The sequence below is a fragment of the Odocoileus virginianus genome, chromosome 5 (assembly GCF_023699985.2).
Source record: "Odocoileus virginianus isolate 20LAN1187 ecotype Illinois chromosome 5, Ovbor_1.2, whole genome shotgun sequence".
Classification (NCBI taxonomy): domain Eukaryota; kingdom Metazoa; phylum Chordata; class Mammalia; order Artiodactyla; family Cervidae; genus Odocoileus; species Odocoileus virginianus.
This window is the reverse complement of record NC_069678.1, coordinates 62,354,227-62,381,080: the sequence shown is the minus strand read 5'-3', so window position 1 is coordinate 62,381,080 and position 26,854 is coordinate 62,354,227. Positions and strand designations below refer to the sequence as shown.

Below are 26,854 nucleotides of genomic sequence, written 5' to 3'. Positions count from 1 at the left end.
TCACAGAAGGTAATTCGGGAGAGCCCATCAGAGGAGAGGTGGAGGTGGGGCTAGCAAAAGAAGGGGGAGCCGATCAGAAAGGAGGGTGAGGATGTTGGCTAGCATGGGAACACCCCATGCAGAGGTCTTGAGGGGAGACTTTGGCATATTTAAAGAACTGAAAGAAAACCTGGTGGCTGTCTTATTAGTGTAAGAGGAGAAAAAGGATGCATATGAGGGATTTGAATCTTATTCCTAATTGATGCAAGCATAATTGTTTCCCCAAACTCTTTTGGTTATGCCTTTACTGGTATGGACCCATCAGAAGGGTGAAGATGCTGAAAGACCCCAGGTGGACAGAGGTCTGGAGGTTGGAAAATTGATGGTAGGTCATTTCTCTCTTCCAACAGAGAGGAGAGAGAGAAGAGGAGTGGGGATGGGAGACTACAGATTCATTAAAAATTAAAATAGGAGAAACATATAAATGTGACTTCATTGTTTTACACCTATAAATTAAAAAAAAAAACTCTTGCTTCCCATGTTACTTTTTTTTTTAAGGGTAAAAACAAAACAGACTTCCAGAGCAAACTGAATACAACAATGAAGTCCTGCAGTAGTGATTCAGATGTACTTTCCTTCTGTTATGTTGCATTCATTCAGATAGATAGATTTACACACAATAAAATGTACTGTTTTTTCCTTCATGCAGCTAGCAATGATCACTTTTTAATGTGACCTTGAAAGTTCAGAACCAAATCTTTGAAGTGCATCAAACTTTAAAAAATTTTAATTTTAAAACTGTAAAATGATCCTGATGCTGGGAAAGACTGACGGCAGGAGAAGGGAGTGACAGAGGATGAGATGGTTGGATGGCATCACCAACTCAGTGAACTCCATGGACATGAGTTTGAGCAAACTCTAGGAGATAGGGAAGGACAGGGAAACCTGGCATACTGCAGTCCATGGGGTTCCAAAGAGTCAGACATGACTTGGTGACTGAACAATGAACAGCAAAATGTATGTAACATACATTTTTAAAATTTTAATTATTTTTAAGGGTGCAGTTGTGACATTAATGGTTCAGAGTGGCTGCACCATTTTACATACTTATCAATAATTCATAAGAATTCACATTCTTGCCAACACTTTTTTTTTCTTTTTAAAATAATAGCCACCCTAATGAGTGTGAAATGTACTCTCTTTGGTGTAGAGGTCCATGGATGCACATCATGTAATTCTCACCACAATCTAAATACGGAAGTTTTTTTATCACCCTTCAAGATTCTCTAATGCTATTTCTTTATAGTCATTCCTTCCCCTCCCCAGTTCTCCTACACTCCAACATGCCACGCCTGAAAACCATTTCCATCTCTAATTTTGCTTCTTCCAGAGTGTCATAATGGAGGCATTATGATATACATTTTGAGTCTTGGCTTTTTAAGTTTAGCGTAATGCATTTGAAATTCATCCACATTACATATATGAATAGTTTATTCCTTTTTATTGCTGACTATAATTCCACTGTGCAGATGTACCACAGTTTGTCCATTCACCAATGGAAAAACATTTGGATTTTTTGAGGTCGTAAATCTATAAATATTCCTACTGTAAACATTCTCATACAAGTTTTTGTTTGAATATAGTTTTCATACTTGTTCAGTTGCTCAGTCATATCTGACTCTTTCAACTCCATGGACTGCAGCACACCCGTCTTCCCTGTCCTTCACCATCTCCTGGAGTTTGCTCAAACTCACGTCCATTGAATTGATGATGCCATCCAACCATCTCATCCTTTGTCACCCCCCTTTTCTCCTGCCCTCAATCTTTCCCAGCATTAGGGTCTTCTCCAGTGAGTCAGTGCTTCCTGTCAGGTAGCCAGAGTATTAAAGATTCAGCTTCAGTATGAGTCCTTCTAATACTTCAAGGGGTGGGACCAGCATGCTAAGTGTATGTTTATCTTTGTTGAAAACTGGCAGTTTGTTTTCCAAAGGGGCTATCTCATTATGTATTTCCACCAGCAATGAATAAATGTCCTGGGAGTGCCACAGCCTCTTCAGAACTTGATTGGGTCAATCATTTTAATGTTACGCATTATAAAATGTGCTCAGTCTGACTCTTTGCGACCCCGTGGATTAGGAATTCTCTAGGTCCGAATACTGGAGTGGGTAGCCTTTCCCTTCTCCAGGGGATCTTCCCAACCCAGGTCTCCTGCATTGCAGGTGGATTCTTTACAGCTGAGCCACAAGGGAAGCCCATTTTAATGTTACCCATTATAAAATGTGTGAAGTGGTATCTCATTGTGATCTTACTGAATATTTCCCTAATGAATAATGGTGCAAAGCATTTTTTTCATGTGCCTATTTGTGATTAGCCTATCTTTTTTGGTGAAATGTGAAAACATTTACCCACTTTTAAATTGGGTTGTTTCCTTATTGTTCCTTGTTTTTAAAAATTTACTGATCTTTAAAATTAAATTTGTATATCTGTACAATGATCAATGCCATCTAGTTTTATAACATTTCCATTACTCCCCAAAGTTCTATGTGCCTGTTATTGAGTTTTGAATGGTAGGTACTTGAAAAAAAATTCATATGTACTTTTAATTTTCTTTATGAGTACCAAATTCTACTACTGTTGTTTTTTAAAGTGACATTGTTTTTTCATCTTTTTGCCTTTTCATACTGTTCATGGGGTTCTCAAGGCAAGAATACTGAAGTGGTTTGCCATTCCCTTCTCCATTGGACCACATTTTGTTAGAACTCTCCACCATGACCCATTTGTCCTGGGTGGCTCTACACAGCATGGCTCATAGTCTCATTGAGTTAGAAAAGGCTGTGGTCCATGTGATCAGATTGGTTAGTTTTCTGTGATTGTGGTTTTCTTTCTGTCTGTCCTCTGATGAAGAAGGATAAGAGGCTTATGGAAGCTTCCTGATAGGAGAGACTGACTGAGGGGGAGACTCAATCTTGTGCATCTGGTCCCATCACTTCATGGCAAATAGATGAAGAAACAGTAGAAACAGTAACAGATTATTTTGGGGCTTCAAAGTCACTGAAGATGGTGATTGCAGCCATGAAATTAAAAGATACTTACTCCTTGGAAGGAAAGTTATGACCAACCTAGACAGCATATTAAAAACCAGAGACATTACTTTGCCAACAAAGGTCTGTCTAGTCAAAGCTGTGGTTTTTTCAGTAGTCATGTATGGATGTGAGAGTTGGACTATAAAGGAAGCTGAGTGCCAAAGAACTGATGCTTTTGAACTGTGGTTTTGGAGAAGACTCTTGAGAGTCCCTTGGACTGCAAGGAGATCCATCCAGTCCATCTTAAAGGAGATCAATCCTGAATATTCATTGGAAGGACTAATGTTGAAGCTGAAACTCCAATACTTTGGCCACCTGATGCAAAGAAATGACTCACTTGAAAAGACCTGATGCTGGGAAAGCATCAGGAGGCGGGAAGAGAAGGGGACTACAGAGGATGAGATGGCTGGATGGCATCACCAACTCAGTGGACATGAGTTTGAGTCAACTCTGGGAGTTGGTGATGGACAGGGAGGCCTGGTGTGCTGCAGTCCGGGGGTGGCACAGAGTCAGACACGACTGAGCAATTGAACTGAACTGTTTTTTCATAAATTTGCTTTCATAGCTTAAAGAATAATGGTGCCCAGGATTAGAAAGACTCAAGTATGATCTAGGATAGATAAAAAAATCTTTAAAAGAGAATTCTGGACTTTGCAGTTCTTGTTTTCAGCTAAAAATAAAGCATTATATAAGAGTTCTGGTTACTGTGGCCTTTGTAGAATCTTAAATTTAATTGGTTAATCTTAGCAGCTATTGATTGGCCTCCAGTGTCCTCCTGTACACCTCAGCACTGCTCTAGTGTGGGGTATAGTGATGAACAAATTGAATCCCCCTTGCCTTTGAGAAGCTTGCCTTCTGGGGGAGAGAGATATTTTGCTTTGCAAAAAATAAATGAAGATAACACTGGACCCTGATCAGTTCTGGGAAGGAGTTAAATTAGGCTACTGTGCCATTTAAAAGAAGCCTACTGAGGGAGCTAAGACTTGAATGTGTTTGGGGAGGAGGACCTGGAAGGAACTTGGGAAAGAAGTAGAAAGCACAGGGTCAGAGAGGAGAATGGGTCAGGGTGTTTGAAAGGAAGGCTGAAAGGAGGCACTGAAGGAGGGTGGGAGTGGAGGAAGAGGAGAGAGGATAGTTAGAGTGGGAACCGAAGGGTCTAGATCTTATTCTGGCTGAAATTGGAAGCCACTGGATGAGCTGAGGCAGGGAGTGAAGTGGTTGTGATTGATTTTTGCTTTAAAAATATCCCTCTGATATTGGGTACCTTGGTTGCTTGTGGTGGGGATGGGGGTGGGGAAAGGCAGAAATGGAAGCAGGGAGACAGAGTAATGAAGGTATTTATCCTTCACAGACAGGTAATGCCACTTTTACCTTTGTGATTTCATTTAAATATTATGAAATTGTGTTATTTAATGCTTCTCATTCCACAAAGGCCCACTGGGCTAAGGCTATGATTTGAGAGAAAGTAAGACAGCTACTGCAGAATAACGATTCAAGAAAATAAAGAGTTTTCAATACAGAAAATGAGACAACAGTGGTAATCCCCTTCCTATGTACAGATACTGCATTGAGTGATAGATCACCAAAGGCAGTTGAGATCTTAGCTTACCAGCCAAGTAACTTTTGATAAATTCTTTCCCCCTCTTCGTAGCCTCAGCTGTTCACTTTATAAAGGAGGAGAATAATACCTTCCACAGCTCTGGGCTGTTGCAAGGGTGGCCATGTCTGTATGTCAGAGACACATCACCATCATCATCTGTGGTTCTTTTAGGATGTTTAGAATTGCAAGTAACAACCCATCCCAACAACTCAGGAAACTGCCTTAAAAGATAGTTTGTTGGCTTAACTGAGAGATTTCCGTGTCATGTAAGCTTCAGGCATACTGTGGTTAAAGCCAAGGCTCCTTTTCTCCAACCCCACCCCAGCATCCCCCTGGCTCCATCACCCTCGAGGAGTTAGCTAACCCTCAGGCTGGCTCCGCCTGTAAAGAAATGAGTTTGGTGATCCCAGGTCTGTCTGGGCACATCAGACTCCAGGAGAGTAAAGAGCCCCTTCCTCTTGTAGGATGCCTTGGGCTCATCCTGACTGGACCTTACCATGGTGAGTGGAATGCAAGAGGATGGAATGACATTCATCTGTGCCCATTAGAACCTGTTCCAAGAATTAGGCGTGGGATTGATTCCACCCACATTTGATGACTGTTGCATAATCAAGTGATTTGGGCAGAAGGGAGATAATAAAAAATTCACTATAGTTATCTCTGTTATTCCAGTGGCAGCAGAATATGGGAATTATTTTCATCATTTTGACTGGTGTCTTCATTCTACTGGACTCCATTCCCCCCCTCCTAAAAATTTAATTATTTACCGATCACTTCTATGAAACATAGGCATGGTATCATGTCAGTATAATGATCCAGGACTACTTAACTATTTGATTAAGAATTCAATAAAAAAATTCAATCAATTAGTTTCAGAGATGATTCTAATAATATATATATTAGAATATAATTTTAGCTTTATGTGAGGTTTGGAATTACCCATGCTGGTCAAATTTACATTTTATGAACACTACTGATACATCTTAATATACTTTACAGACAGAATTATGTTTCTAAGCAATGGTGACAGATACTTTATAATTCGTGTTTTGAAAATTTCAGGTTTTTTACCAATCTCCATTTGCCCTTCCCTAATTTGTTTGGTTGTGTCCATTCCATAATGATATTTAGAAAAGTCATGAAGAGAATTGCTACTTTAGGGTGTGGTAACTAAATAGCCTGCATGTAGTTCATAGTTATTGAAATGAAATAATAGTTAATATATTTCCAATCAACATAAATACAAAATATTGGATTTTAATAAATGATTTTTGAGAGGTTTATAGTTATGAGAACAATGACCACCAATTTTGGACAAAATTATCAAGAATCAATTGGTTAGGGAATCTCATTATGACATAGTAAAATGTTTTTAAGGAGGTGAAGTACAAAAAGTATCCTTCTTTTTAGCTTACCCTCCAAAATTTGTCTTCTGTTTGAGCTGATTCAAGAGTTACAAGACTACATAACACAGTGAACTTCTTGTTGAAGTTTCATTTAGTGTGTTCATAAATTATTGAAGTAAAGATTTGTGGTGCCGTTCCCAAAATATCTGACGCTGAATCAAGAGATGGAAAGGCTACTAACACAACCACCATTGTTCCTCCATCCATTCTTTCAATCCACTTAAAATGTGCATGCAATCTACTGAGCAAGAATGGCTTATTTAGTAATTTTAGGTACTTTCCTTTTCATGAGAATTTCCTTATTGTACATTGGTTCTCTCAGGTATGAGATTAAGATCAAAATTGTATTGATGTTACTATTTGTTCTTAGTTTTCTCATCACATTAGCATTCTGTAAATGCTTTTTTTCCTCAAAACATTCACATCACTATATAACACCTTTGAAGTGATTCTTGTAGCTAAACATTTCTCTTCAAGAAAATTAGAGATACCAAGGGAACATTCCATGCAAAGATGGGTTCAATAAAGGACAGAAATGGTATGGACCTAACAGAAGCAGAAGATATTTAGAAGAGGTGGCAAGAATACACAGAAGAACTATACAAAAAAAGATCTTCACAACCCAGATAATCAGGATGGTATGATCACTGACCTAGAGCCAGACATCCTGGAATGCGAAGTCAAGTGGGCCTTCGGAAGCATCACTACCAACAAAGCCAGTGGAGGTGATGGAATTCCAGTTGATCTGCTTCAAATCCTAAAAGATGATGCTGTGAAAGTGCTGCACTCAATATGCCAGCAAATTTGGAAAACTCAGCAGTGACCACAGGACTGGAACAGGTCAGTTTTCATTCCAATCCCAAAGAAAGACAATGCCAAAGAATGCTCAAACTACCACACAATTGCACTCATTTCAAATGCTAGCAAAGTAATGCACAAAATTCTCCAAGCCAGGCTTCAACAGTATGTGAACAGTATGTTCAAGCTGATCTTAGAAAAGGCAGAGGAACCAGAGACCAAATTGCCAACATCTGTTGGATCATTGAAAAAGCAAGAGAGTTCCAGAAGAAACATCTGCTCTGCTTTATTGATTATGCCAAAGCCTTTGACTGTGTGGATCACAACAAACTGTGGAAAATTCTTCAAGAGATGGGAATACCAGACCACCTGACCTGCCTCTTGAGAAATCTGTATGTAGGTCAAGAAGCAACAGTTAGAACTGGGCATGAAAGAGACTGGTTCCAAATCGGGAAAGGAGTATGTCAAGGCTGTATATTGTCACCTTGCTTATTTAACTTATATGCAGAGTACATCATGAGAAACCTTGGGCTGGATGAAGCACAAATTGGAATCAAGATTGCTGAGAGAAATATCAATAACCTCAGATATGCAGAGGACACCACCCTTATGGCAGAAAACAAAGAACTAAAGAGCCTCTTGATGAAAGTGAAAGAGAGTGAAAAAGTTGGCTTAAAGCTCAACATTTAGAAAACTAAGATCATGGCATCCGGTCCCATCACTTCATGGCAAATAGATGGGGAAACAGTAGAAACAGTGACATTTAATTTTGGGCAGCTCTAAAGTCACTGCAGATGGTGACTACAGCCATGAAATTAAAGACACTTATTCCTTGGAAGAAAAGTTATGACCAACCTAGATGGCATATTAAAAAGCAAGACATTACTTTGCCAACAAAGTCAACAAAGTCTAGTCAAGGCTATGGTTTTTCCAGTAGTCATGTATAGCTATGAGAGTTGGACTATAAAGAAAGCTGAGCTCCGAAGAATTGATGCTTTTGAACTGTGATGTTGGAGAAGACTCTTGAGAGTCCCTTAAACTGCCAGGAGGTCCAACCAGTCCATCCTAAAGGAAATCAGTCCTGAGTATTCATTGGAAGGACTGATGTTGAAGCTGAAACTCTAATACTTGGCCACCTGATGCAAAGAACTGACTCATTTGAAAAGACCCTGATGCTGGGAAAGATTGAAGGCAAGAGAAGAAGGGGATGACAGAGGATGAGATGGTTGGATGGCATCACCAACTGAATCAATGTATGTGAGTTTGAGTAAACTCCAGGAGCTGGTGAAGGACAGGTAGGCCTGGCATGCTGCAGTCCGTGGGGTCACAGAGTTGGACACGACTGAGCGACTGAACTGAGCTAAACATGTTAACCAGGAAAATTGAGTAAATGATGAGTCATCATTCATTTCATTATAATTTTCTGTGTCTATCTTTGGCTGTGCTGGGTCTTCGTTGCTGCGTGGGCTCTTCTCTAGTTGTGGTGAGCTGGGGTTGCTCTCTAGTTGCAGTGTGCCGTCTTCTCAAAGTCACATGCCATGGAACAGCTGAGCCCCTGGGCCACAGCTATTGAGCCTGTTCTCTGGAGCCTGGAAGCTGCAACTACCGAAGCCCTAGAGCCCGTGTTCTTCATTTCATTATATTTAATGTCTGCTACTAGCTTGGTATTCTCAAAGATGCTGAAGAAAGAGGGGTCAACAAAATACAGTCCTGCTTTCCTGGGGCAGACATTCTCCTGGGCTGATTAGTAAGCAGGCGGGGAACAGCAGGGGCTGAGGGTGAGTTGGTGCAGTGGTCAAGCCTTTTGCCTGATGGATGTAGATGTGTCACGTGCCCTGGAGGAATTGTTTGAGGGATTAACTCTTTTGAGACTAAACTCCCAAGCCCCATTTCTCCTGGCAGTTTTAGCAGACTCACCAGTGGCCTGTAAACAATTACTATGATTTGCTCTTCCTCTGTATATTTCCTATAAACCCATCACTTAGATTTTTATTTCTTTTTTTTTTCCAACTGAGCTGCCTGGGTGTTGCCCCATTCTCCAAGCACTGTCTTGACAGGAAAGGGAATGCTTACCTTCTTGTAGGCTTTGTGGATGTGCTTCAAACTAAAAGCCATTTTTAAGTAGCAGAGGTGCCCCCAAAGGTGACAAGAGATGTGAATAGTTCCAGCACTCCTCAGTTTACAAACAGTCTGGCTTCCAAGGCTCATTTTAAAGTCTGTTGTTTAGAATGGCATTCACCCAGAGGGATTATAAAAGCAGACCTAGTTCCCAACTAGGCCAATTCACAAAAGCCTATTTGGAGAATCTTGGATTTTCATCCAAGCTTTCTCACTGCCCTTCTGAGCCTCAAGTTCCTCACTGTAAAAATTGGGGGTACATTTAGTAATTGTTGTAGGATTATAAGTGAATATCTGGCACAATGCCTGATGCCAGAGTTCCCACAAAGTGTTAGCTTTTCTTTATGAAAGAAAATGTTGCTGTGTCTTCAAAATTTCTTGTTTCACCTCTCACTTCTAGGTTTTTCAAGCATCAGTGGTGGTTGTGGGTGTGTGTAAGGGATGAGAAATGAGTAGGATGACTCTTCTGTGTTATTAAGGGCAGGGAAGAAGAAAGCATAATATGATTCGTTGTTGTTTAGTCACTAAGTCGTGTCCGACTCTTTTGCAACCCCTTGGACTGTAGCCTGCTAGGCTCCTCTGTCTATGGGATTTCCCAGGCAAGAATACAGGGGTGTCTTGCCATTTCCTTCTCCAGGGGATCTTCCTGACCCAGGGATCGAACCCGTGTCTCCTGCATTGACCAACAAATTCTTTACCGCTGAGTCACCAGGGAAACCCTAGAGTATGATTAGCCACTATTTATTGAACGTTTATTATGCATCATGTAGTGAGTCAAGCACAGATTGTTTTGACTATTATTATTTAACTAGAACATAGCCTAGTGAACCAAGATTTGTTGGCAAAATTTCTGTTCCTAATAGCTCTGGCCAAAGCGGGTGGTTCTTCAGGTACAAATGGCTAAACTCAGCCTCTGCCCACTTTTTTTTTTCTCCCCCATTTAGCACCCGTCTATAGATCAAGAATAACTATTTGGGGACATTTTTGTCTGTCATTAAGCTGTTTCAGCAAAAAGAAAGTTGCATTTCAAATCCCCAAAGGGCAGAACAGCCTTCTCTGTCTCTGGTACTACAGGCCTGGCTGGGCTTGGTTTCCTCTTGAAATGTCTCCCTGTGATGTTATAACTTAAAAGATGGAGGGCCGTTTGATCCAAGCCCAGGATTTGTTGGCTACAAGGTTTTTGTTAATAGAAAACACGCATGCACCTCTGGGGGGAGAAATTAAAGCACATGCTTCTTCCTCTTTGACCTCTGAACCCTTGCCATTTACATCAAACACTCTCAGGGAGAGAAGGCTAAATTAATAATCTGTGATAGCTCCCTCTCTAACAAGCCACGCTTTAAACTTGGCATTTTCTCCCCAAGCTGATGAGTTTCCATCTTCTCAGAAGATGTGTGTGCCCTTCAGACATCTGAGGGGCAGACACACTTTATTGGGACGTATGGTGCTTTGCTAACACCGTGTTCTCCAGTCAGTGAGTTTCAAAAAATATTCTGTCTTTCAAGAACAATTACAAAGTAGTTGTACAAAGACTGAGTGACTTGGCTTCTGAGCCTCAATGATTTTTTCTGTAAAATGGGGAGTACTAGCTACCTCAAAGGGCTGTGGTGAAGATCAAAGACAAGCATGTACATAAGAGTGCTTTTGTCCTGTGCTTTTTAGATTTAATTTCTTATTCTTGCGGGGTAGGGTGTGTGTGTGTGTGTGTCCAAAAGTGGTAATGAGAATAGGTGCAGAGTCATATTTTCTCTCTTATTTATTCCCTGGAGGCTCAGACAGTAAAGCATCTGCCTGCAATGCAGGAGACCTGGGTTTGATCCCTGGGTTGGAAAGATCCCCTGGAGAAGGAACTGGCAACCCACTGCACTACTCTTGCCTGGAAAATCCAGTGGACGGAGGAGCCTGGTCAGCTACAGTCCATTGGGTCAAAAAGAGTTGGACATGACTGAATGACTTCACTTTCTTTCTTTTATACTTGATTTACAGTATTTCAGGTATATAGCAAAGTGATTCAGTTACACACACACAGACACAAATGTGTATATATATATAATATATATATACTTTTTCAGATTCTCTGCCATTGTACGTTCTATGTATCTATTTTATATATAGTGTTATGTATCTGTTGACCCCTAATTCCCAATTTATCCTTCTACCCAATATTTTTTCTTTTAAAATGTAGGATCAAAAGTTCCTGCCCATTTGTTTTCACTAAACCTTCAACCTTTGAGGTCCTCATGTAAAATTAAAAGATGAAATCTAGAAAACTTTGTGTAAGGAACTTTAAAAGAGCAAATAATCAAACCCATCTTATAGTCCATAAAGGCCAGTGTGATATGACTAGAATGTTAATAATACCTTAAATTTATTACTCTGCTGTAGGGCTTGGTCAGGGAGTGCTTTGAAATGGCCCAAACTCTAAATGTGCAGTCCATGAATGTCAGAGTCCTCTATAAGAACCCAAAGCAGTGGGAAATGAGGTACTTTTCTTCAAAGACTGCCCCCTCTTTTTTAAAAACATTATTAATAAAAACGGACATTGAGACACTAGCTTTGTTGTGTTGAAATCATATACTCTCTTTGATTTCCTTTAAAGATGTTTCCTTAGTTTTCTTGCTTCATTAAAAGTGGTTTGAAACTCCGGAACTCACATTTTTCTCCATGAGTTTAAAAAGAACGGGACTGTTTGTGAAAAGTTCAGAATAAAAAATGAAAACTTTTTTATCATTTTTCATTGGGAGAAAGAGGAGGGTTGAAGATATTCTATAGCTGGAATATAAATAGCCTATATTGGGGGGATGTTTTATCTTTAGTGAAAGCTGCTGGAAATCTTTGTTGCTCAAGGGGTAAGAGCATTTTATAACTTGAGAAACAGAAAAGGATGGGCTTCCCTGGTGGCCCAGGCAAGTAAATAATCCACCTGTAATGCAGGAGACCTCCAGTGCAGGTTTGATCCCTGGGTTGGGAAGATCCCCTGGAGAGGGGAATTGCAACCCACTCCAGTATTCTTTCTTGCCTGGGAAATCCCATGACCAAAGGAGCCTGGTGGGCCAGAGCCCATGGAGTCACAGAGGCAGACACGACTTAGTGAGTAGAAAACAACAAAATAGGGAAGGACAGCCTTTTTTTCTGATAGCATGGAGTTTGGTTCTCCTATTATTTTCTTAGAACAGACTTTATACCAGCAACGCTGGCCTCCATGTCCCCTTTCCCAGCCTTTATCCATTGGTCCATACAAGGCATTTGGACAACACCAAGTGGATCCTAGGGTTCCTCAGGTGTCTCAGTGGTAAAGAATATGCCTGCTAAGCAGGAGATGCGGGTTTGATCCGTGGATCAAAAGATCCCTGGAGAAGGGAATGACAACCCACTCCAGTATTTTTGCCTGGAAAATCCCATGGACAGAGGATCCTGGTGGGCTGTAGTCCATGGGGTCACAAAAAGTCAGACATGACCGAGTGACTAAGCAACAGGTGGATCATGGTTCCAAGTCCCTCCAGGATCATCTCACAAGAATGAGTTTTTCTGCTCATGCCAAGAGGTAACGTCCTCTGTCTGAAATCCTCTGTCACACAGGCAATGTTTTTTTGTTGTTTTTTTTTAATTAATTTGTTTTTTATTAAAGGATAATTGCTTTATAGGATTTTGTTGTTTTCTGTCAAACCTCAACATGAATCAGCCATAGACATACATATATCCCCTCCTTTTTAGGCTTCTTTTTATGGAGAACTCACTTTTTCTCTAGAGTTGACAGGATTGTAGAAGATAGCCCTGGGCGGGGACTTCCTGGGTGTGCAGTGCCGTTGTCTTCTGGAACGAATACCATTTGGAGTACATGTTTTGTTAGCCATGTGCAAGGCTGGTGAGTCAAGGAAGGCATGGGGTGGTGAGAGCACTCGGTTTTTCTTTGAGGACCCAGCTTGGCATTGCCTTCTCTAGGAAGTGGTCTGCTTTTCTACAGTTCAGTTTGGGTTGAGTACTGCCCCACTGCGCCCTCTTTGAACTTTGTGCTTGCCCTTGTGTCTGCATATGGGTACACACTGTCTGTTTCCCCTGAATCCTTAATGTCTTGCATAGGCCGGCCTTCAGTTAGGAATGAATGACGGAAAGAATTTGGAAGTAAAGACCCAGGGCTCCACTTCAATCTCTCTGGTTCTGTTTCCTCATGTATAACATTGGAGTAAATAATACTTCACAGAGCTGTTATATCAAGTAAGCGGTCTCTAAAATCTCTTTGTGAATTATTAAACAATTTACATATCAGAAATACTGATGTATGTGTAGGGAAAGATGGTTTTATCTTTTTATATATCTAGGTAAATAAAAGGACATTCCATTTATTACTATGGGTGATTTGTTTTTTGTGTAACAATTTCATTCTCCAAGAAAGAAGTAATTCTAAAGAAATAATGAGGTGAAACATGTAATCATTCGTTAAGCCAATGATAGCCCATGAATGGTTTGAAAGTGGTTAGTCACTCAGTCATGTCTGACTCTTTGCGATCCCATAGACTGTAGCCTGCCAGGCTCCTCTGTCCATGAAATTCTCTAAGCAAGAATGCTGGAGTGGGTAGCCATTTCCTTCTGCAGGGGATATTCCCGACCCAGGGATTGAACCTGGGTTTACCACATTGCAGGCAGATTTTTTTTATACTTATTTATAATGTTATGTATTCTGAAAAAAATGTATCATGTGTATTTTGTTTTTTAGTTTTCCTTTTTTTGTTGTTAAATAAGATTTCAAAAGTATAGTGCAAACACTCAGTAGAAAAGTTGCAATTTAGAAATGTACATTCAATGTTGTAAAGTAATTAGCCTCCAACTAATAAAAATAAATGGAAAAAAAAATAGAAATGTACATTCACATTTTCACATTTAACATTTCAGTCCATTCACTTTAAAAAAATGGAAATAGAACAAATTGTTCAATTGCTTGTCTCAATTTAGCAATCTTGGAAAAGACTGGAAGGTACTCTATAATGTTCAGTGAATGTAAAAATAGACCTGTATTGATTATGCAGATCTAACATGAGAAGTTCATTACTAGTTGCATTTATACTTCCAAAGATTTGAGGAGCAATTTGAAAAGTTTGTATTAACTGTATGTGAAGTCGCTGAGTTGTGTCCGACTCTTTGTGACCCCATGGACTGTAGCCCACCAGGCTCCTCTGTCCATGGGATTCTCCAGGCAAGAATACTGGAGTGGGTTGCCATTTCCTTCTCCAGGGGTATTACTGTATAGGGAATTGTTATACCTTTCTTATGACTTACTCATAGGAAGGAATACTATGAATGTGTTATGGCCCATAGCGTGGCAACACAAGAAGGCAGATGTAGGAAAGGAATTGTGTGAATACCAGCTAGCTCAACCCTGGAGCTAAAGCAGCCTTGTTAGGTGGTTTTGTCTACACCTTCTTTCCCCCTGGGAATTAGCAAGGAGGGGAAGATCCCCTGACACTAATTTTAAGCCTTGTCTTCTCTCTGCCACACCTTTTCTCCTCCCTGCAGTAGGTTTTAAATCCATTTTCGACAGGGGGGCGGGGCTCATTTCATGAGCTCACGGTCCTCATAATCTGCTTACAGAAATGTATGCATATTAAGAGGACGTATTTAATGGACTCTGCTGCCTCTGTGAAAGAATGCTTTGTGGAAGAGAGAATCCTTTGTGTATTTCTCTATCTCTCAGCAGATCCTGGAGCATTTCCCAAGTCTCCCTGACTCCAAATGGCAGGACTGGGAAGGACCTGCTCCAGAATAATGGGGGGGGGGGGGGGAGGGTGGGGCAGCAGGCTGGGAGAGGAAGGAGGTTGAGCCATGGAATGCAGAGACCTTTGGTTTTGGCACTTCATTCAGAGCTGAGCATCTTAACATTCTCTCTTCTTCTGACCCCCAGCTGGAGATTTTGCATTTTCAATGAGGGCCCCAGTCTACTGTTCTCTAGTGAAAGTGGATCACTTTAAGCCTGTTACAATGGTAGCTTCTTATCCTTGTAGTTAATGCTTTAGATAACTTTTCCTTTAGACCAGGTAGGCATTTGTGAATTGGTGCTGTAGTTCTGGCTTTGCCTGGGAAGACTCGTGAACTTCTCTCATCTTTTCCAACTATCTTTCTTTCATTGAAGGGCATTTTTTACATTCGTATTTGTGGACAAGTCAGGCTACACCGGTGACATATCATGAGCAGTTGTCTCGGAGAGGATTTATGTATTCAGGATAGCAACTCTTGAGTTCCCAACAACATCCTAAAGCTTTGTCAGACAAATGATTTACACTTTCTTTATTGTTCAGATTTATTCTGTAAGCGTAACTCTAGAATTTAACCAAGTGGAGGCTTCTTTTATTCACTCCGTGTTTTCTATCAGTAAAGCCACAAGGATTGTGCCTGATATTTTTTGCTTTCCTAGCAACTTATGGATCTATATCTTCCAAGAATGACATTTTATTGGTAAGTATGACTTACAACAGAGCGTGTTTTAAGGGCATCTTTGTTGTGTCAGGTATTATGCTAAGGATTAGAGTTCTATTTCAAATGCAATTGCTTCCGAAAGAGTAAATTGACTTGTCTTAAGTTTTGAAAGTCATACAGTGAAAAAGGTTAGATTCAAATCCATCTCAGCTGGTGCTTGAGACTTAGGTTTATTGTAGTTAATTGATTCAACATTTAATGATTGCCTTAGTATTTGCTATCTGGATAAATCTTGTTTCTAGAGAATATGAGAAAATATGGGAGTGGGTTGCCAGAGAGACTGGCTTTACTGTATCTCAGTCAATAGGAAATGTTGAACAGACCCAGTGGTTGAAGACGCATTTGTTTAGTTCATTCCTATGTCCCAAGTAGACACGTATAGGAAATGCCTGCCCCCATTACTGGAGACAGTAGGATGATATAAAATTATTTGAAAACTGGAAATGAATGCAAATGTAAAGTGTTATTATGATTAGGAAAGGGAGAATAGGAAAGAGAACCTGAGAACACAATGCCAAATTCTATCTTGTATACTCTATCTGAGACTAGATAGAATTTGTCTATCCTGTATTCTGGTTGTCCTTCCTAATGTGTTAGGAAAAGCTCTCCTATGTCATCTTAAACTTATTTCTTCTTGGTCTTGTTTGTTGTCATTATACACAGACTCTTCGTATACTTGAAAGTCTATTAAGTTTTCTTTGATCTTCCAAGTGGCTACTGTACAAAAGTATGTGTCCCATGCACTTGATCTCTGGGCCTGCATTTAGGTTGGTAGCAGTTGTTGACTGGAAGAGAGGTGGAAAGATACACTTGGACAGAAAGAGAGGCAAGAGTTGTCGTTTTATTTGACTCAGAATTGAGAGAATTTGCTTTTATTGACCCGTTTTGAACCTAAGTTGCTATAAGTTTTAGAGCCGCTAACATTTAGGTCCTCAGATTTCTTCATCTCAGCCTATTTTTTCTAAAAGCTTATATCTGGGTCTCCTTTTCTTCCTCCACCATCTCCTTTCCTTCCTAGGTTTGTCTTCTGTAAGGAAATAGAACAAAAGTTGGGATACCTAAATAAATTTAAAAGAAAACATGCATAGACTTCTCTCCCTCTTTGTTGGCTGAGACCTTGGTAGCTGTATTTTAGTTTTACTATAATATATTTGAATAGCTTTGAGTGTACTGCCAAAGGCAAGAGGGCACTTAATACCTTTGCATTTTATAATGATTTGTTTGCCAACCTGGCTGATGTCCCAGACAGTACATCCTAGAACTTGGGTGGTTGTGAAAGTGACTTAATGTTTGGTACTTGTTTGAACTACTTTAGACCTATCCTTTGAAATATGTGAGCTATTTCACTCCTGCTAATAGACTCAAGATTCTATAAATGATGTCAGAAATTTGCAAAATTCCCTCACCTTATTCTTATTAAAAATATTTTGATTGTTGTTTTAGCTGAATATCATTATCATCATTATTAAATGTAGCCAACCTGGAATAGCAAAGAATAGGCATGGTAAGGGAGTTAAGGGTAATCTAGCAATTTGGGGGTAGGAAACCATATTCTACACCTGGAAGGACCTTGTTGTTTAGTCACTAAGTTGTGTCTGGCTCTCCCGTCCATGGGATTTTCTCATTGGAATGAGTTGCCATTTCTTTCTCCAGGGGATCTTCCCGACCCAGGGATTGAACCCATGTCTCCTGCATTGGTCCATGGATTCTTTACCACCCAGCCACCAGGGAAGCCCTGTGGGACCTTGAGCTAATTGCTTTACCTATTTGTGCTTTCATTTCCTCCTGTAATTTACTAGATACCTTCCCAGGTCTAATTGTCTAAGATTATGTGCTAACTCAAAATTTCCCAAGCTTTTGTAGCCAGAAGCATCACATTTTAGGTGCTTATTGTACTTGAAAATTATAACTTTCAAAATTCCCTGACTTTGGGTGAAAATAGGATAAGTCCTTGTTCCCACCTTAATAAAAATCTTCATCATGGAGATAGTATACTGGGAATTGAGATTGAGTCTATTAGATGAAGTGAGTCAGACTCTTCCAGCTGAGCCTGACTGGGAAAGCTTTATTTAAGGGTCAATTTACAGGTCAATGAAATCATTTGACATGGACTGCCTTCCTATGGTATAGTTGTGCATGGAAGCCCACTTTCCTCAAAACTTAGATTTTCCTTAGAAGTTATCTCAAAAGGGGAAGAAAAAAAAAAGCTTTGCCTAAATGATTTCCTGTCCTTAAGGTTTCCACGGAGAGAGCATTTTCAAGATTAAAGGACTCCAGCTGTCATTTTTAACCTGAGGGGTCTTAAGATTTATGTTTCAAAGCCAGGTGGAAATTTAGTTTTAGTTGTGTCCCCCACGCCTAGATCACGTGTGTGTTTGGGAAAACTTACTTTCTTATTTTTTCTTCTAAAATGCTGAGTCTCAGAGTAATCAGCCTATTGGCTATTGATTAATTATCAGCTTTGCAATAAAGCAAGAGAATAATCTGATTTTACAGTTCTTCTATGCTGAAAATGAAGAGTGAGCATTGTTCTTTCTCTTGGCTGTCATGCTGCAGGGCTTTGGCCAGCAGTCATCTTTTGGTGGATCATTCATGTGGCCAACAATTTTTAGCCTCTTCTATGTGCTCCATAATGCCCTGGGAAGCCTTTGGGTAGACATAGGAAAGGACACGGGCCCTGCATCTGCTTACTGTGCTAGTGGACTGGGAAAAAGTCTGAAAGTTCTTTCTAGTTGTAAATTTTCACTTCCATAATTCTAGCCAGAAGTGGTTGGCAAGGAGAATAGGGAAGGGCAGGGAAGGAAACCCTTAGCCAGGAAAAACAAGGAGGCTTCAGAGTCTGGTGAAATTAACGTGATGGTTATGAGAACTGAGGCTATTTGGAATTATATAGTTCTGGAGAAAAAACACCTGGAAAAGAGCCTGGAGTCAGCGACATTAAACTTTGACTTATTCTCCTGGTTATCTGAAGAGCCTTCTACTTCTAGGAAATGGGTCAGCCCTTGGGGTGAAAATAATCAAAATAACAACAGGATGTATAGGGACATCAAAAAAGGGGCAGGAGGAATTTCAAGGGGCCAAAAGTGAGCAAAGACTAGATTTCAAACCCTTCAACAGACCTTCAGTCATTCTGATTTTCTGTAGAAAACTTTCCCCAATTCTTCTAACCCTGGGGAAGTAGACCCTTAAACAAGACATGCTCAGGGAGCTAGCTAAAACACAAGTAAAACAGCAGTTATGTATAATATGGAGAAGGCTATCAGAGAAAGCAGAGGTCTTTCACTAGCATCTAGACATTGACTAGTGCAAGCTTTCAACTGATGTAAGTATAGCACCACATACATTGCCTGGCACACCACGGTGGTTCATGCATAGAAACTACTCATTTCTTCTCTTCGTTTTCTCACCCTTTGAAATGGGAGCACTTGGTTTTAATAGACATTCAGTTTAAATACATGTCTGATTATATAATAATAATAATACTATATGTTATTTTCAGTATTCCTGAGATTCCAGGAATTCTTTATTTTTGTGTGGGAAGGTGCCTTTGAAGTTAATTCCCTCCATTTAAAGAAGGGGAATCTGAAGCTTGGAGAAATGTGGCTTCTTGCTCACATTTACTCAGGTAATTGGTCATGGGGTCTGGATTAAAAGTCCAATCTCCTGCCTTTTGATCCAGTGGCACATTAGCCACACTATACCAGTTCTCAGTAGATGAAATGTGAAAGAGGATGGATTCCCAGGCCTCATCTTCGTGGTTCTCCAGTTTTGCCTGCATAGTTAATTACTTGATTTTAAATATTTTTCTTGATTTTCTGATCCCTTATCTCAACTGTCAGGACAGGGAGCTATAGCTCAGTTGACTACTGTGGTATTTATTCTTGAATAAGGTGTCGAGTACCGTGTTCTTTCTTAAGAAAGAACAATAATGGTTTATGTGAATGTGCATTGAATATTCTGGCCTCTTTGCAACTTATAGATGGAGGAGTACCTTAAAAAGCATGAATTATTTCAGTCTCATTTTACCCAGCCTTCATAGGTTTATTAAACAGAACTGACTCCCCAATCCCTTTGAGACACACATTCCTGGAAGTTGGGCTGACCAGCTCAGGACTGGACAGCATCCTAATTAGTTGACCCCAGCATCCTGTATTGTGCATCTCCAGGTGCCTTCATGTCTCTTGAAGTCATCACAAGCTTCCAGACAGAGTGTTTTACCAGCTGCTTTTGTGTAACTGTTGGTCAGTTTTCCCTGGACTGGGTGATGTGGATGATATCACTAGACTTGCCCAGTCCTTTGTTACGGGCTGATTCTTGTCAATTTTCTTCACCATTGACTTAAAGGCACCTAAGCATCCATAAAATTGCATTCTAACAACCTGAATGACCCTCTTAGTTAGTTGGAGTTGTGTGAAAACAGCTGGTGTGAACACAAAAGAAATGACAGAAACTCAGTGGCAGAAGAGAAGCCACAGAGGGATAATGCCGCACATGGTGCTGAAGTTGAGAGAGCCTGGTAGCATGCCCCCTGAGAGCTTGCGCTGTGGTTCTGTTACTTAGGAGAGGCTAACACTTGGACATTTTATTTTGGGCTCCACAGAGTTTAGGGAGCCCATGAACTTGATGAGAAAAAAATTATAACACAAACCTATAAGGGAAATTTAGCATTTCTTTTTCATTGCGAAGTAAATAACAAGTCCTAATAGTATAGCAGCACCTGGGACTTTGTTACCAAAACAAATCAAAGATATTTCATAACCTGTTGTAAATATCACAGATAACTTGAAATAACATGATCCTCACTACTCTGAAATTATAGTAGTTGGCAAATTACAACTGCTACAAGTCATCTTGCTGATGATAGCATTGTTACTTACAGAAGTATGCATTGCTATAGCTCAGTTAAAAAGCACTTCAGTTTTCTTTCCAATCCTATGGTTTTTTTTTTATGCATTTAAACACAGGATTCTGAGAAGAGGTTCACAGTTCACTGTCCCAGGGCTCTGTGACACACAGAAAAGGTAAAATAGGCTTTGGAAACGAACAAATCCCTTCATCTCAGTGATACTTACTTTCTGTTCAGTTCATGGCTTCTGGGGTTCATGTGGTTTTCCTCTATTTTGAGACCTTAGCATCTCAACTTGTGATTTCCAGGTTTGCCTCCGTGGGGCAAGACAGGCATAGAGAACTCATCTTCATTCTTGTAGGCTTTGGCTGGGTGATGACACAGTTCACTTGTTTTTAAACACATGCTAGTCATCTTTTGGAGGATATTAATTCTCACTTAGGATGTGGAAGGATTCGGTAATGATATTGTTCCTCAAGGAGGGTGCCAGTGCAGTGAAGGTCATGGTGAGGAATCCCGAGTAGTTCTCTCCACTTCTCTTCTCTTTGGTGGTACTTGCATAACCATTCACATTACAGTTCCTTGTGAGAAAGGCAGCTGATGAAATGTGTAAGCTGCCAGTACCTTAGAACCCCTGACCCCTAAGATACTCCCTTTCTTCATGTTGACATACTTGTAATACTGGTATTTGAAATGTTCCAACAGTGCCAGTTCCAACAGAGGTAGAATCCTGCATCAGTATCCAGTTTAGCAGCTCCCCCGTTTTGACTTGAGTTTAAAAATCCGTGAGTTTCTTCTCTTTCATTGGTATGAATGACATCATCTTTAAAGTCCTGGGTGTACACCTGCTGTCACAAGTCACTTCTGATCACAACCTATTGGCCATAATTGGTCACATGACCCCACCTAACTGCTGAGCAGCTGTGGATGTGAGAGAGAACTTGGTCTATTCAGTAAGCAGTATACATCTGTTTCTCAATAGTATGCCTTTCATTGGCCAGAAGGATTCAACATTGTGTCATCACTATTGAAGGTACCATAGGCATCTACATTCTAAATAGTATCCTTGATTGGGCATGCAAGCAAACTAAACAAAACCCAGAACTGAAATTTCATAAAATCCAATATAGACGTTCATACACAAACTCCAAGAATTAACTTACTCCTATGTAGTGAGAGTTAATTAGATTTCTGTAATTGAGCTGTTTACAAATTATCTATTTCTTCCCCCTCCATTATGATAAATAAGACAGTGTGCAATGAGCCCACTACCACTGCATTTTCTAAAGGAAAGAAATTAAAAGAAAAATAGTCAAGACCAGAATATAAAAATGGTCTATCTCAATACACTGACTGTATTTCTTGTCTTTCTTATGGTTCACAACCTCTCCTACCAGCTCCATCTTTATTTTATGTATTGTTTCTCTTGGGATAAAACCAACTTCACTCATCATGACCAGAAGTCTTTAAGTCTGGTTGGTAATATTCTTGGATTTATTTTAGTCTAGGCTCACTACCTCTTTGAACTGACTTATGCCTTTTTGTGTTGATGCCTTCAGCAGTTTACTTTATATTTTGAGTAGTTTTTCTGTAAGAAAATAACATCTGAATGACTTCTAGAAATTACTTATACTTCTGGCAAAAATTATCTTTGGTGAAATTGTTTCTATTTCTGGTGTTTGGGTACACAGGGACCAAAGCATACTAAGTATAATATTATATAAAGACTTTAAAAGATTGTCTACAATTACTGTTCTCTTAAATCATGGACTTTCTGCTTGCAAATTGTGAAAGGATGAATATTATGCTTCCCTCAAAGTTTGAAAAAGAAACAGTATTGATTTCTAGTTAGAGATTATCAGCTTCATCTTATTTTTAATAAAATAGAGCCAGTTTTTTAGGGGCATAAGTGTAGATTTTGAAAGAGGAACTGGATAGCATGTGTAAAGCAACTAGGAGAGAAACTGCGGACAAGCTTGGCTTAGATGCCTCTATGCTGGTACAGTGACTTAACAACAAGTCAAAGGTCTAGAACTCAAGCCATCATTGCAAAGAGATATCCTTTTCTTTTTTTCTTCACTATAGAAATTGTACAAATAGCAAGTTGGATATGAGTAATATGAGGCCTTGCTTACTTTAATAATATTTAAAGTTGATTTGTTTTTGGATGTTTCCCCACTTATCTTTCTTTTCTACATCTAAAAAAAAGAAGCAGCACAAATACTTCCTCATCTGGAGTAGAGAAGATATATAACAACCCAGGACAGAGAGCACTGCACGTGGGCTCCTTTCCCACAATGGAGCTGCAAACTCACCCTGTAATGTACACTTCATAGCTGTCTTATTTGAGCAAATCCTCCTGAGTCCTAAGATTGATTTGTTGTATTGCTTCCATGTTTTTTGCCAACAGTTATTTAGACAGAGCTGAAACATAAAACACAGGTTGCTCCCCGTTGTCCCGTCTGGCACTCCGTTTCCATCCAGTGTTCACTCGTGTACATTAGACGACTAAGGGGCTCATTACTACTGAATTCCAGCCAGGACTTCATTTCCTAAACACATGTGCTTGCCTGGTATTGCTTATAGGCCTTAAGCTCCACTTTTCCCGTGTGTGTGTGGGGGGGGGATGGGGGGTGGAAAATAGGTACAGCAAGAAATTTTTTTAGATTATATTACTGTTTTTGTTTCTATTACACCTTCCCTTATGTTGAGGGGGTTTTAACCTAAAGAGAATTCCAGCTCTATTCAGTGAAAGAATTGGGGGCAAAGCGCAATAAGTGAGGAGAGGTGAAGATGTGTTGGAAGTGAAAAAAAGAACAAGTTTACTACAATTAAAACCACTTAACCTACAGTTACTTTTCCCAAACCCAAGTGAGAGCCTTAAAATTGGCCACTGAATTATGGAAACTGAACTGAAAAGGGCTGGTTCATTGCATCCATCAAAGCACTTTTCCCATTTTGGGTGCACTCATCTCCCCATATTCCTTGGTGTTGGTGGGAAAACTTGGTCAAAAACAATAATTACTTTTCTATTTAGTTGCATGCTCTTCTAAAGCAACAGCAAGTATTCATTAATTTCCATCTGATAGAGCTGAACTTTTTTTGTGGCTAAACAATTGAAACAGGAAATGACCCAAGATACAGTTTCCATGACACCCTGTCACTTGGATCCAGTTTTCCAGAAGATGAAAGACCAAAGCCGGCTTTTGATAGTGAGTAACTAATTGGACTGGCTGATAGTGGGAGTTTTTTAATGTGAAAAATAAAGGAGAAAAAACTGGAACAGCTGTGTTTTGGTACAGTTGTCTAATCCCCAGATAAAACACGCCAAGGACATTGAAATTGAATAGTGCCTTTAGTTAAGGGAAAAAAATCTAAAATCTGTCAAAGCACTGGTTTACTTTAGAGGAAATACAGAATATATTTGTGTGGAAAAGCATAAAATAGCAACAAAAAAAGAAGTTTTACAGAGCCAAGATACTCAGTGGTGTCTTTCAGAAATCATCTTTGTTAATGCAAAGTATGATTTCATATTTTTAAGATGTTTTCAGACTACCTGCTAGATTACTTTTTCACTCCACATTTTCTAAACATGCTTTCATGTTCAGTCGTAGTTAGAACCAAGGAGTATTGTTGGGAGGACCAAAAATATCTGTAACTTCAGTTTCAGTTTTAGTTCAGTCACTCAGTCATGTCTGACTCTTCACGACCCCATGGAGTTCTATACGCCAGACTTCCCTGTCCATCACCAAATTCTACAGTTTACTCAAACTTATGTCCATCGTGTCAGTGATGCCATCCAACCATCTCATCCTCTGGCGTCCCTTTCTCCTCCCACCTTCAATCTTTCCCAGCATCAGTGTCTTTTCAAATGAGTCAGTTCTTCGCATCAGGTGGCCAAAGTTTCAGCTTCAGCATCCTTCCAGTGATTCTCTTCAGGATTGACTGATTGGATCTCCTTGCAGTCCAAGGGACTCTCAAGAGTCTTCTCCCACACCAACGTTCAAAAGCATCAATTCTTCAGAATTGATAACTTAGGTTAAACAAATTGAGACATTCAGTTTGAAATGTTTTTATTGGCCGTTCCTATCACACATAAAATTAGGCTTCAATGGTATTTTGCAAATGAAGATCTTCTCTAGAAAAGGAAATGTGAATAATCCAGGGGTTTGTTGTACTAATAGGCAAAATTTCCTATATGCTATTGGGAAGCTCATTGGTTGGGAGATTTGGGCACTAACTTATGGCCTTGCCATTGATTCTCCCCAAGTGACCCGAACCTCTCTGGGACTCTTTCCCTTTCTCTTGTAAGTGAAGAGTATGGAGGGAATCCTTGTAGCTCTGTCATTCTGTGTAGGCCAAGCTCTGACTCCTCCCAAAACAGAACGAGCATAACATATGAAAAAGCTTAAAACTAAAAGGTGGAGAAAACATCTATTTTACTTAAGAGACTGCGTCTTATCACAGGAATGGTCTGTGCTGTGCTTAGTCACTCAGTCGTGTCCAACTCTTTGCAACCCCATGGACTGTAACCTGCCAGGCTCCTCTGTCCCTGGGATTCTCCAGCAAGAATATTGGAGTGGGTTGCCATGCCCTCCCCCAGAGCATCTTCCCAACCGAGGGATTGAACCCAGGTCTTCCACGTTACAGGCGGATCCTTTACTGTCTGAGCACGCACACATACACACACAGAGGAATGGTACACATTAAAATTCTTTTCTTACATCTGAATCTTGAGGAAGGTGATCTTTGAGAGGATGAAGCTTCTAGTAATTCTGTCTCTTGTCAGTTTACAGCCCTTGGATTTATCCGTTGAGCTTAATTCTTTCATTTTGTATATAAGTGCCTCTCCTTGGTTTCATTTTGCTTTCCTTAAACAGAAGGGTAAAAACATGTCAGCCCTGAAATCCTACTATATTTAAGGAGGCAGGATGTGGTGTAATAGGAACCTCTCACCACCACCCACCCCCTTTTATAACTCCTAGCCCAGTGCCTGTCCCACAGAAGACACCCGTTAGACCTCTGGGCGGATTGTGAAGGCAGAGTGAGATGAGGTTCACCAGGAGCACGCCATGGCTATTTAGTAAATGGTAGTAGCTCTTATTTATGTTTTAATTTCCATGACTTGATATTGTATGAGGCCGTTGGTCTCAGAGAGCAAATCTTGACATTTTTCCAGAAAAAAAAAGTTTTTGTTCATTCAGAAGAGTGTTTCTATTCTGCTTGTAGGTCAGATATTTTCTGGACCTGCATCTTGTGGTGAAGCCAAAGCTCACCTTCTGTTACCATTCAGTTTTAAGCTCGCTTGAGTCCATGGAAGAAGAGCTCTTTGTCTTCTCAGGGTCATCTTTCCTAGTGCGGGGGAGGGGACAAGTTACAGGGCAGCAGGGAGCGCTGGTGGGCCCGAGGGCGGGGTAGGGGTGGGGTGGACGGGAGTGGTACCCACAGGCAGCACGGCCCGAGGGAGACATCCGTCAGACACCCTTTCCCGGACCGCACAGAAAACGCCTCCTGTCCTCTCTTCCCGAAGGCTGGAGGCTGCCCCCTTTTTCTCCTGGGCTGGTGGTCAAATCAACTCGAGAAATAGAAGCTATCGTACCGCTGCTCATCCCTCAATCGTGAATCGTCCGCGGGGTCTCGAGGAGAGGACACAGGGGTCTCTTTCAGCAGCCTGGGTGGCTGCCCCAGAAATGTGGCCGTCCTGGGCCGCCGGGAGCAAGCCAAGCGGTTGCCCTGAAACCCTCCCCGGTGCCGAAGATCTGCGGCCTGCGAGACTGACCCCGCTTCCCCCTCCTCTTCCCTGCAACCTCCCCTCCTCCTCCTGCCTTGCCTCGCCCCCCCACCCCACTCCCCGTCCCAATGCGGGGTTGCCACTCCCGCAGGCTGCATACTGTCTCGCCCATTCCCCCCACCTGATCACGGCCTGCCCTCGTTGACCCCCACTCTGGCGGCGCCCCGTCCCCCCACCTCACCCCGGCCGAGCCCCTCTCCCGGCCGCCCCAGTGCGCCGGCTTCCGCGCGCGCTCTCTCTCTCTCCTCCTCCTGCTGGGCTTCCTGCGGGCCGCCCAGGATCCCGGGGCGGTGTTCGGATCTTTGTTCCCTCCCTCCGCCCAGCTCCTCTCCGCCCCTCGATACTCCGTGCCTTGGGGTCCAGGCGGGACCCTCGCTGGCCCCCGCGCCTGGGGATCCCAGTGAACTTTGCTCAGCCCAGCCTGGGGCTGCTGCTCTTCTGCCTGCCCCAGCCACGCCTACCCGCCTTAACTGCAAGGTTACTGAGACAGTACCGAAAACCAGGTGCTTTTTTACATGGGCGAGGATTTTCCACGGTGAATTGCTCTGCTGGGTAATTGCGGCCTTTCGCTGGTGTGCCATTTCATTCGCGCCTATTGTTCCAGGTGGCAGTGATTCTCTGGCTGATAAACGGGCCAAGAAGGAACCAAAGATCAGTTTCACCTGTCTGAACGAAACTGCCGCCTGCCACTCATTCATGGGCATTTAATAAGTACTTAACGCTTGGTGCTGTGCTGGGCTCTAGGGGAAAAAACAAATTACAGAG

At 41.1% G+C, this 26,854-nt stretch overlaps 1 protein-coding gene and 1 long non-coding RNA gene across 2 annotated transcripts in view; one reads left to right on the top strand and one right to left on the bottom strand.

Annotated features, from left to right (window-relative positions):
• CACHD1 (cache domain containing 1) overlaps positions 1-26,854 on the top strand; it is a 230,899-nt gene that overhangs the window by 13,377 nt on the left and 190,668 nt on the right. The gene's annotated exons all lie outside the window — the stretch shown is intronic.
• On the bottom strand, positions 16,309-21,285 carry LOC110127502 (uncharacterized). Its single transcript, XR_002310798.2, has 2 exons — positions 20,525-21,285; positions 16,309-16,479 (listed from the first exon to the last, which is right to left on the bottom strand). It is a non-coding gene; the product is annotated as an uncharacterized lncRNA (long non-coding RNA).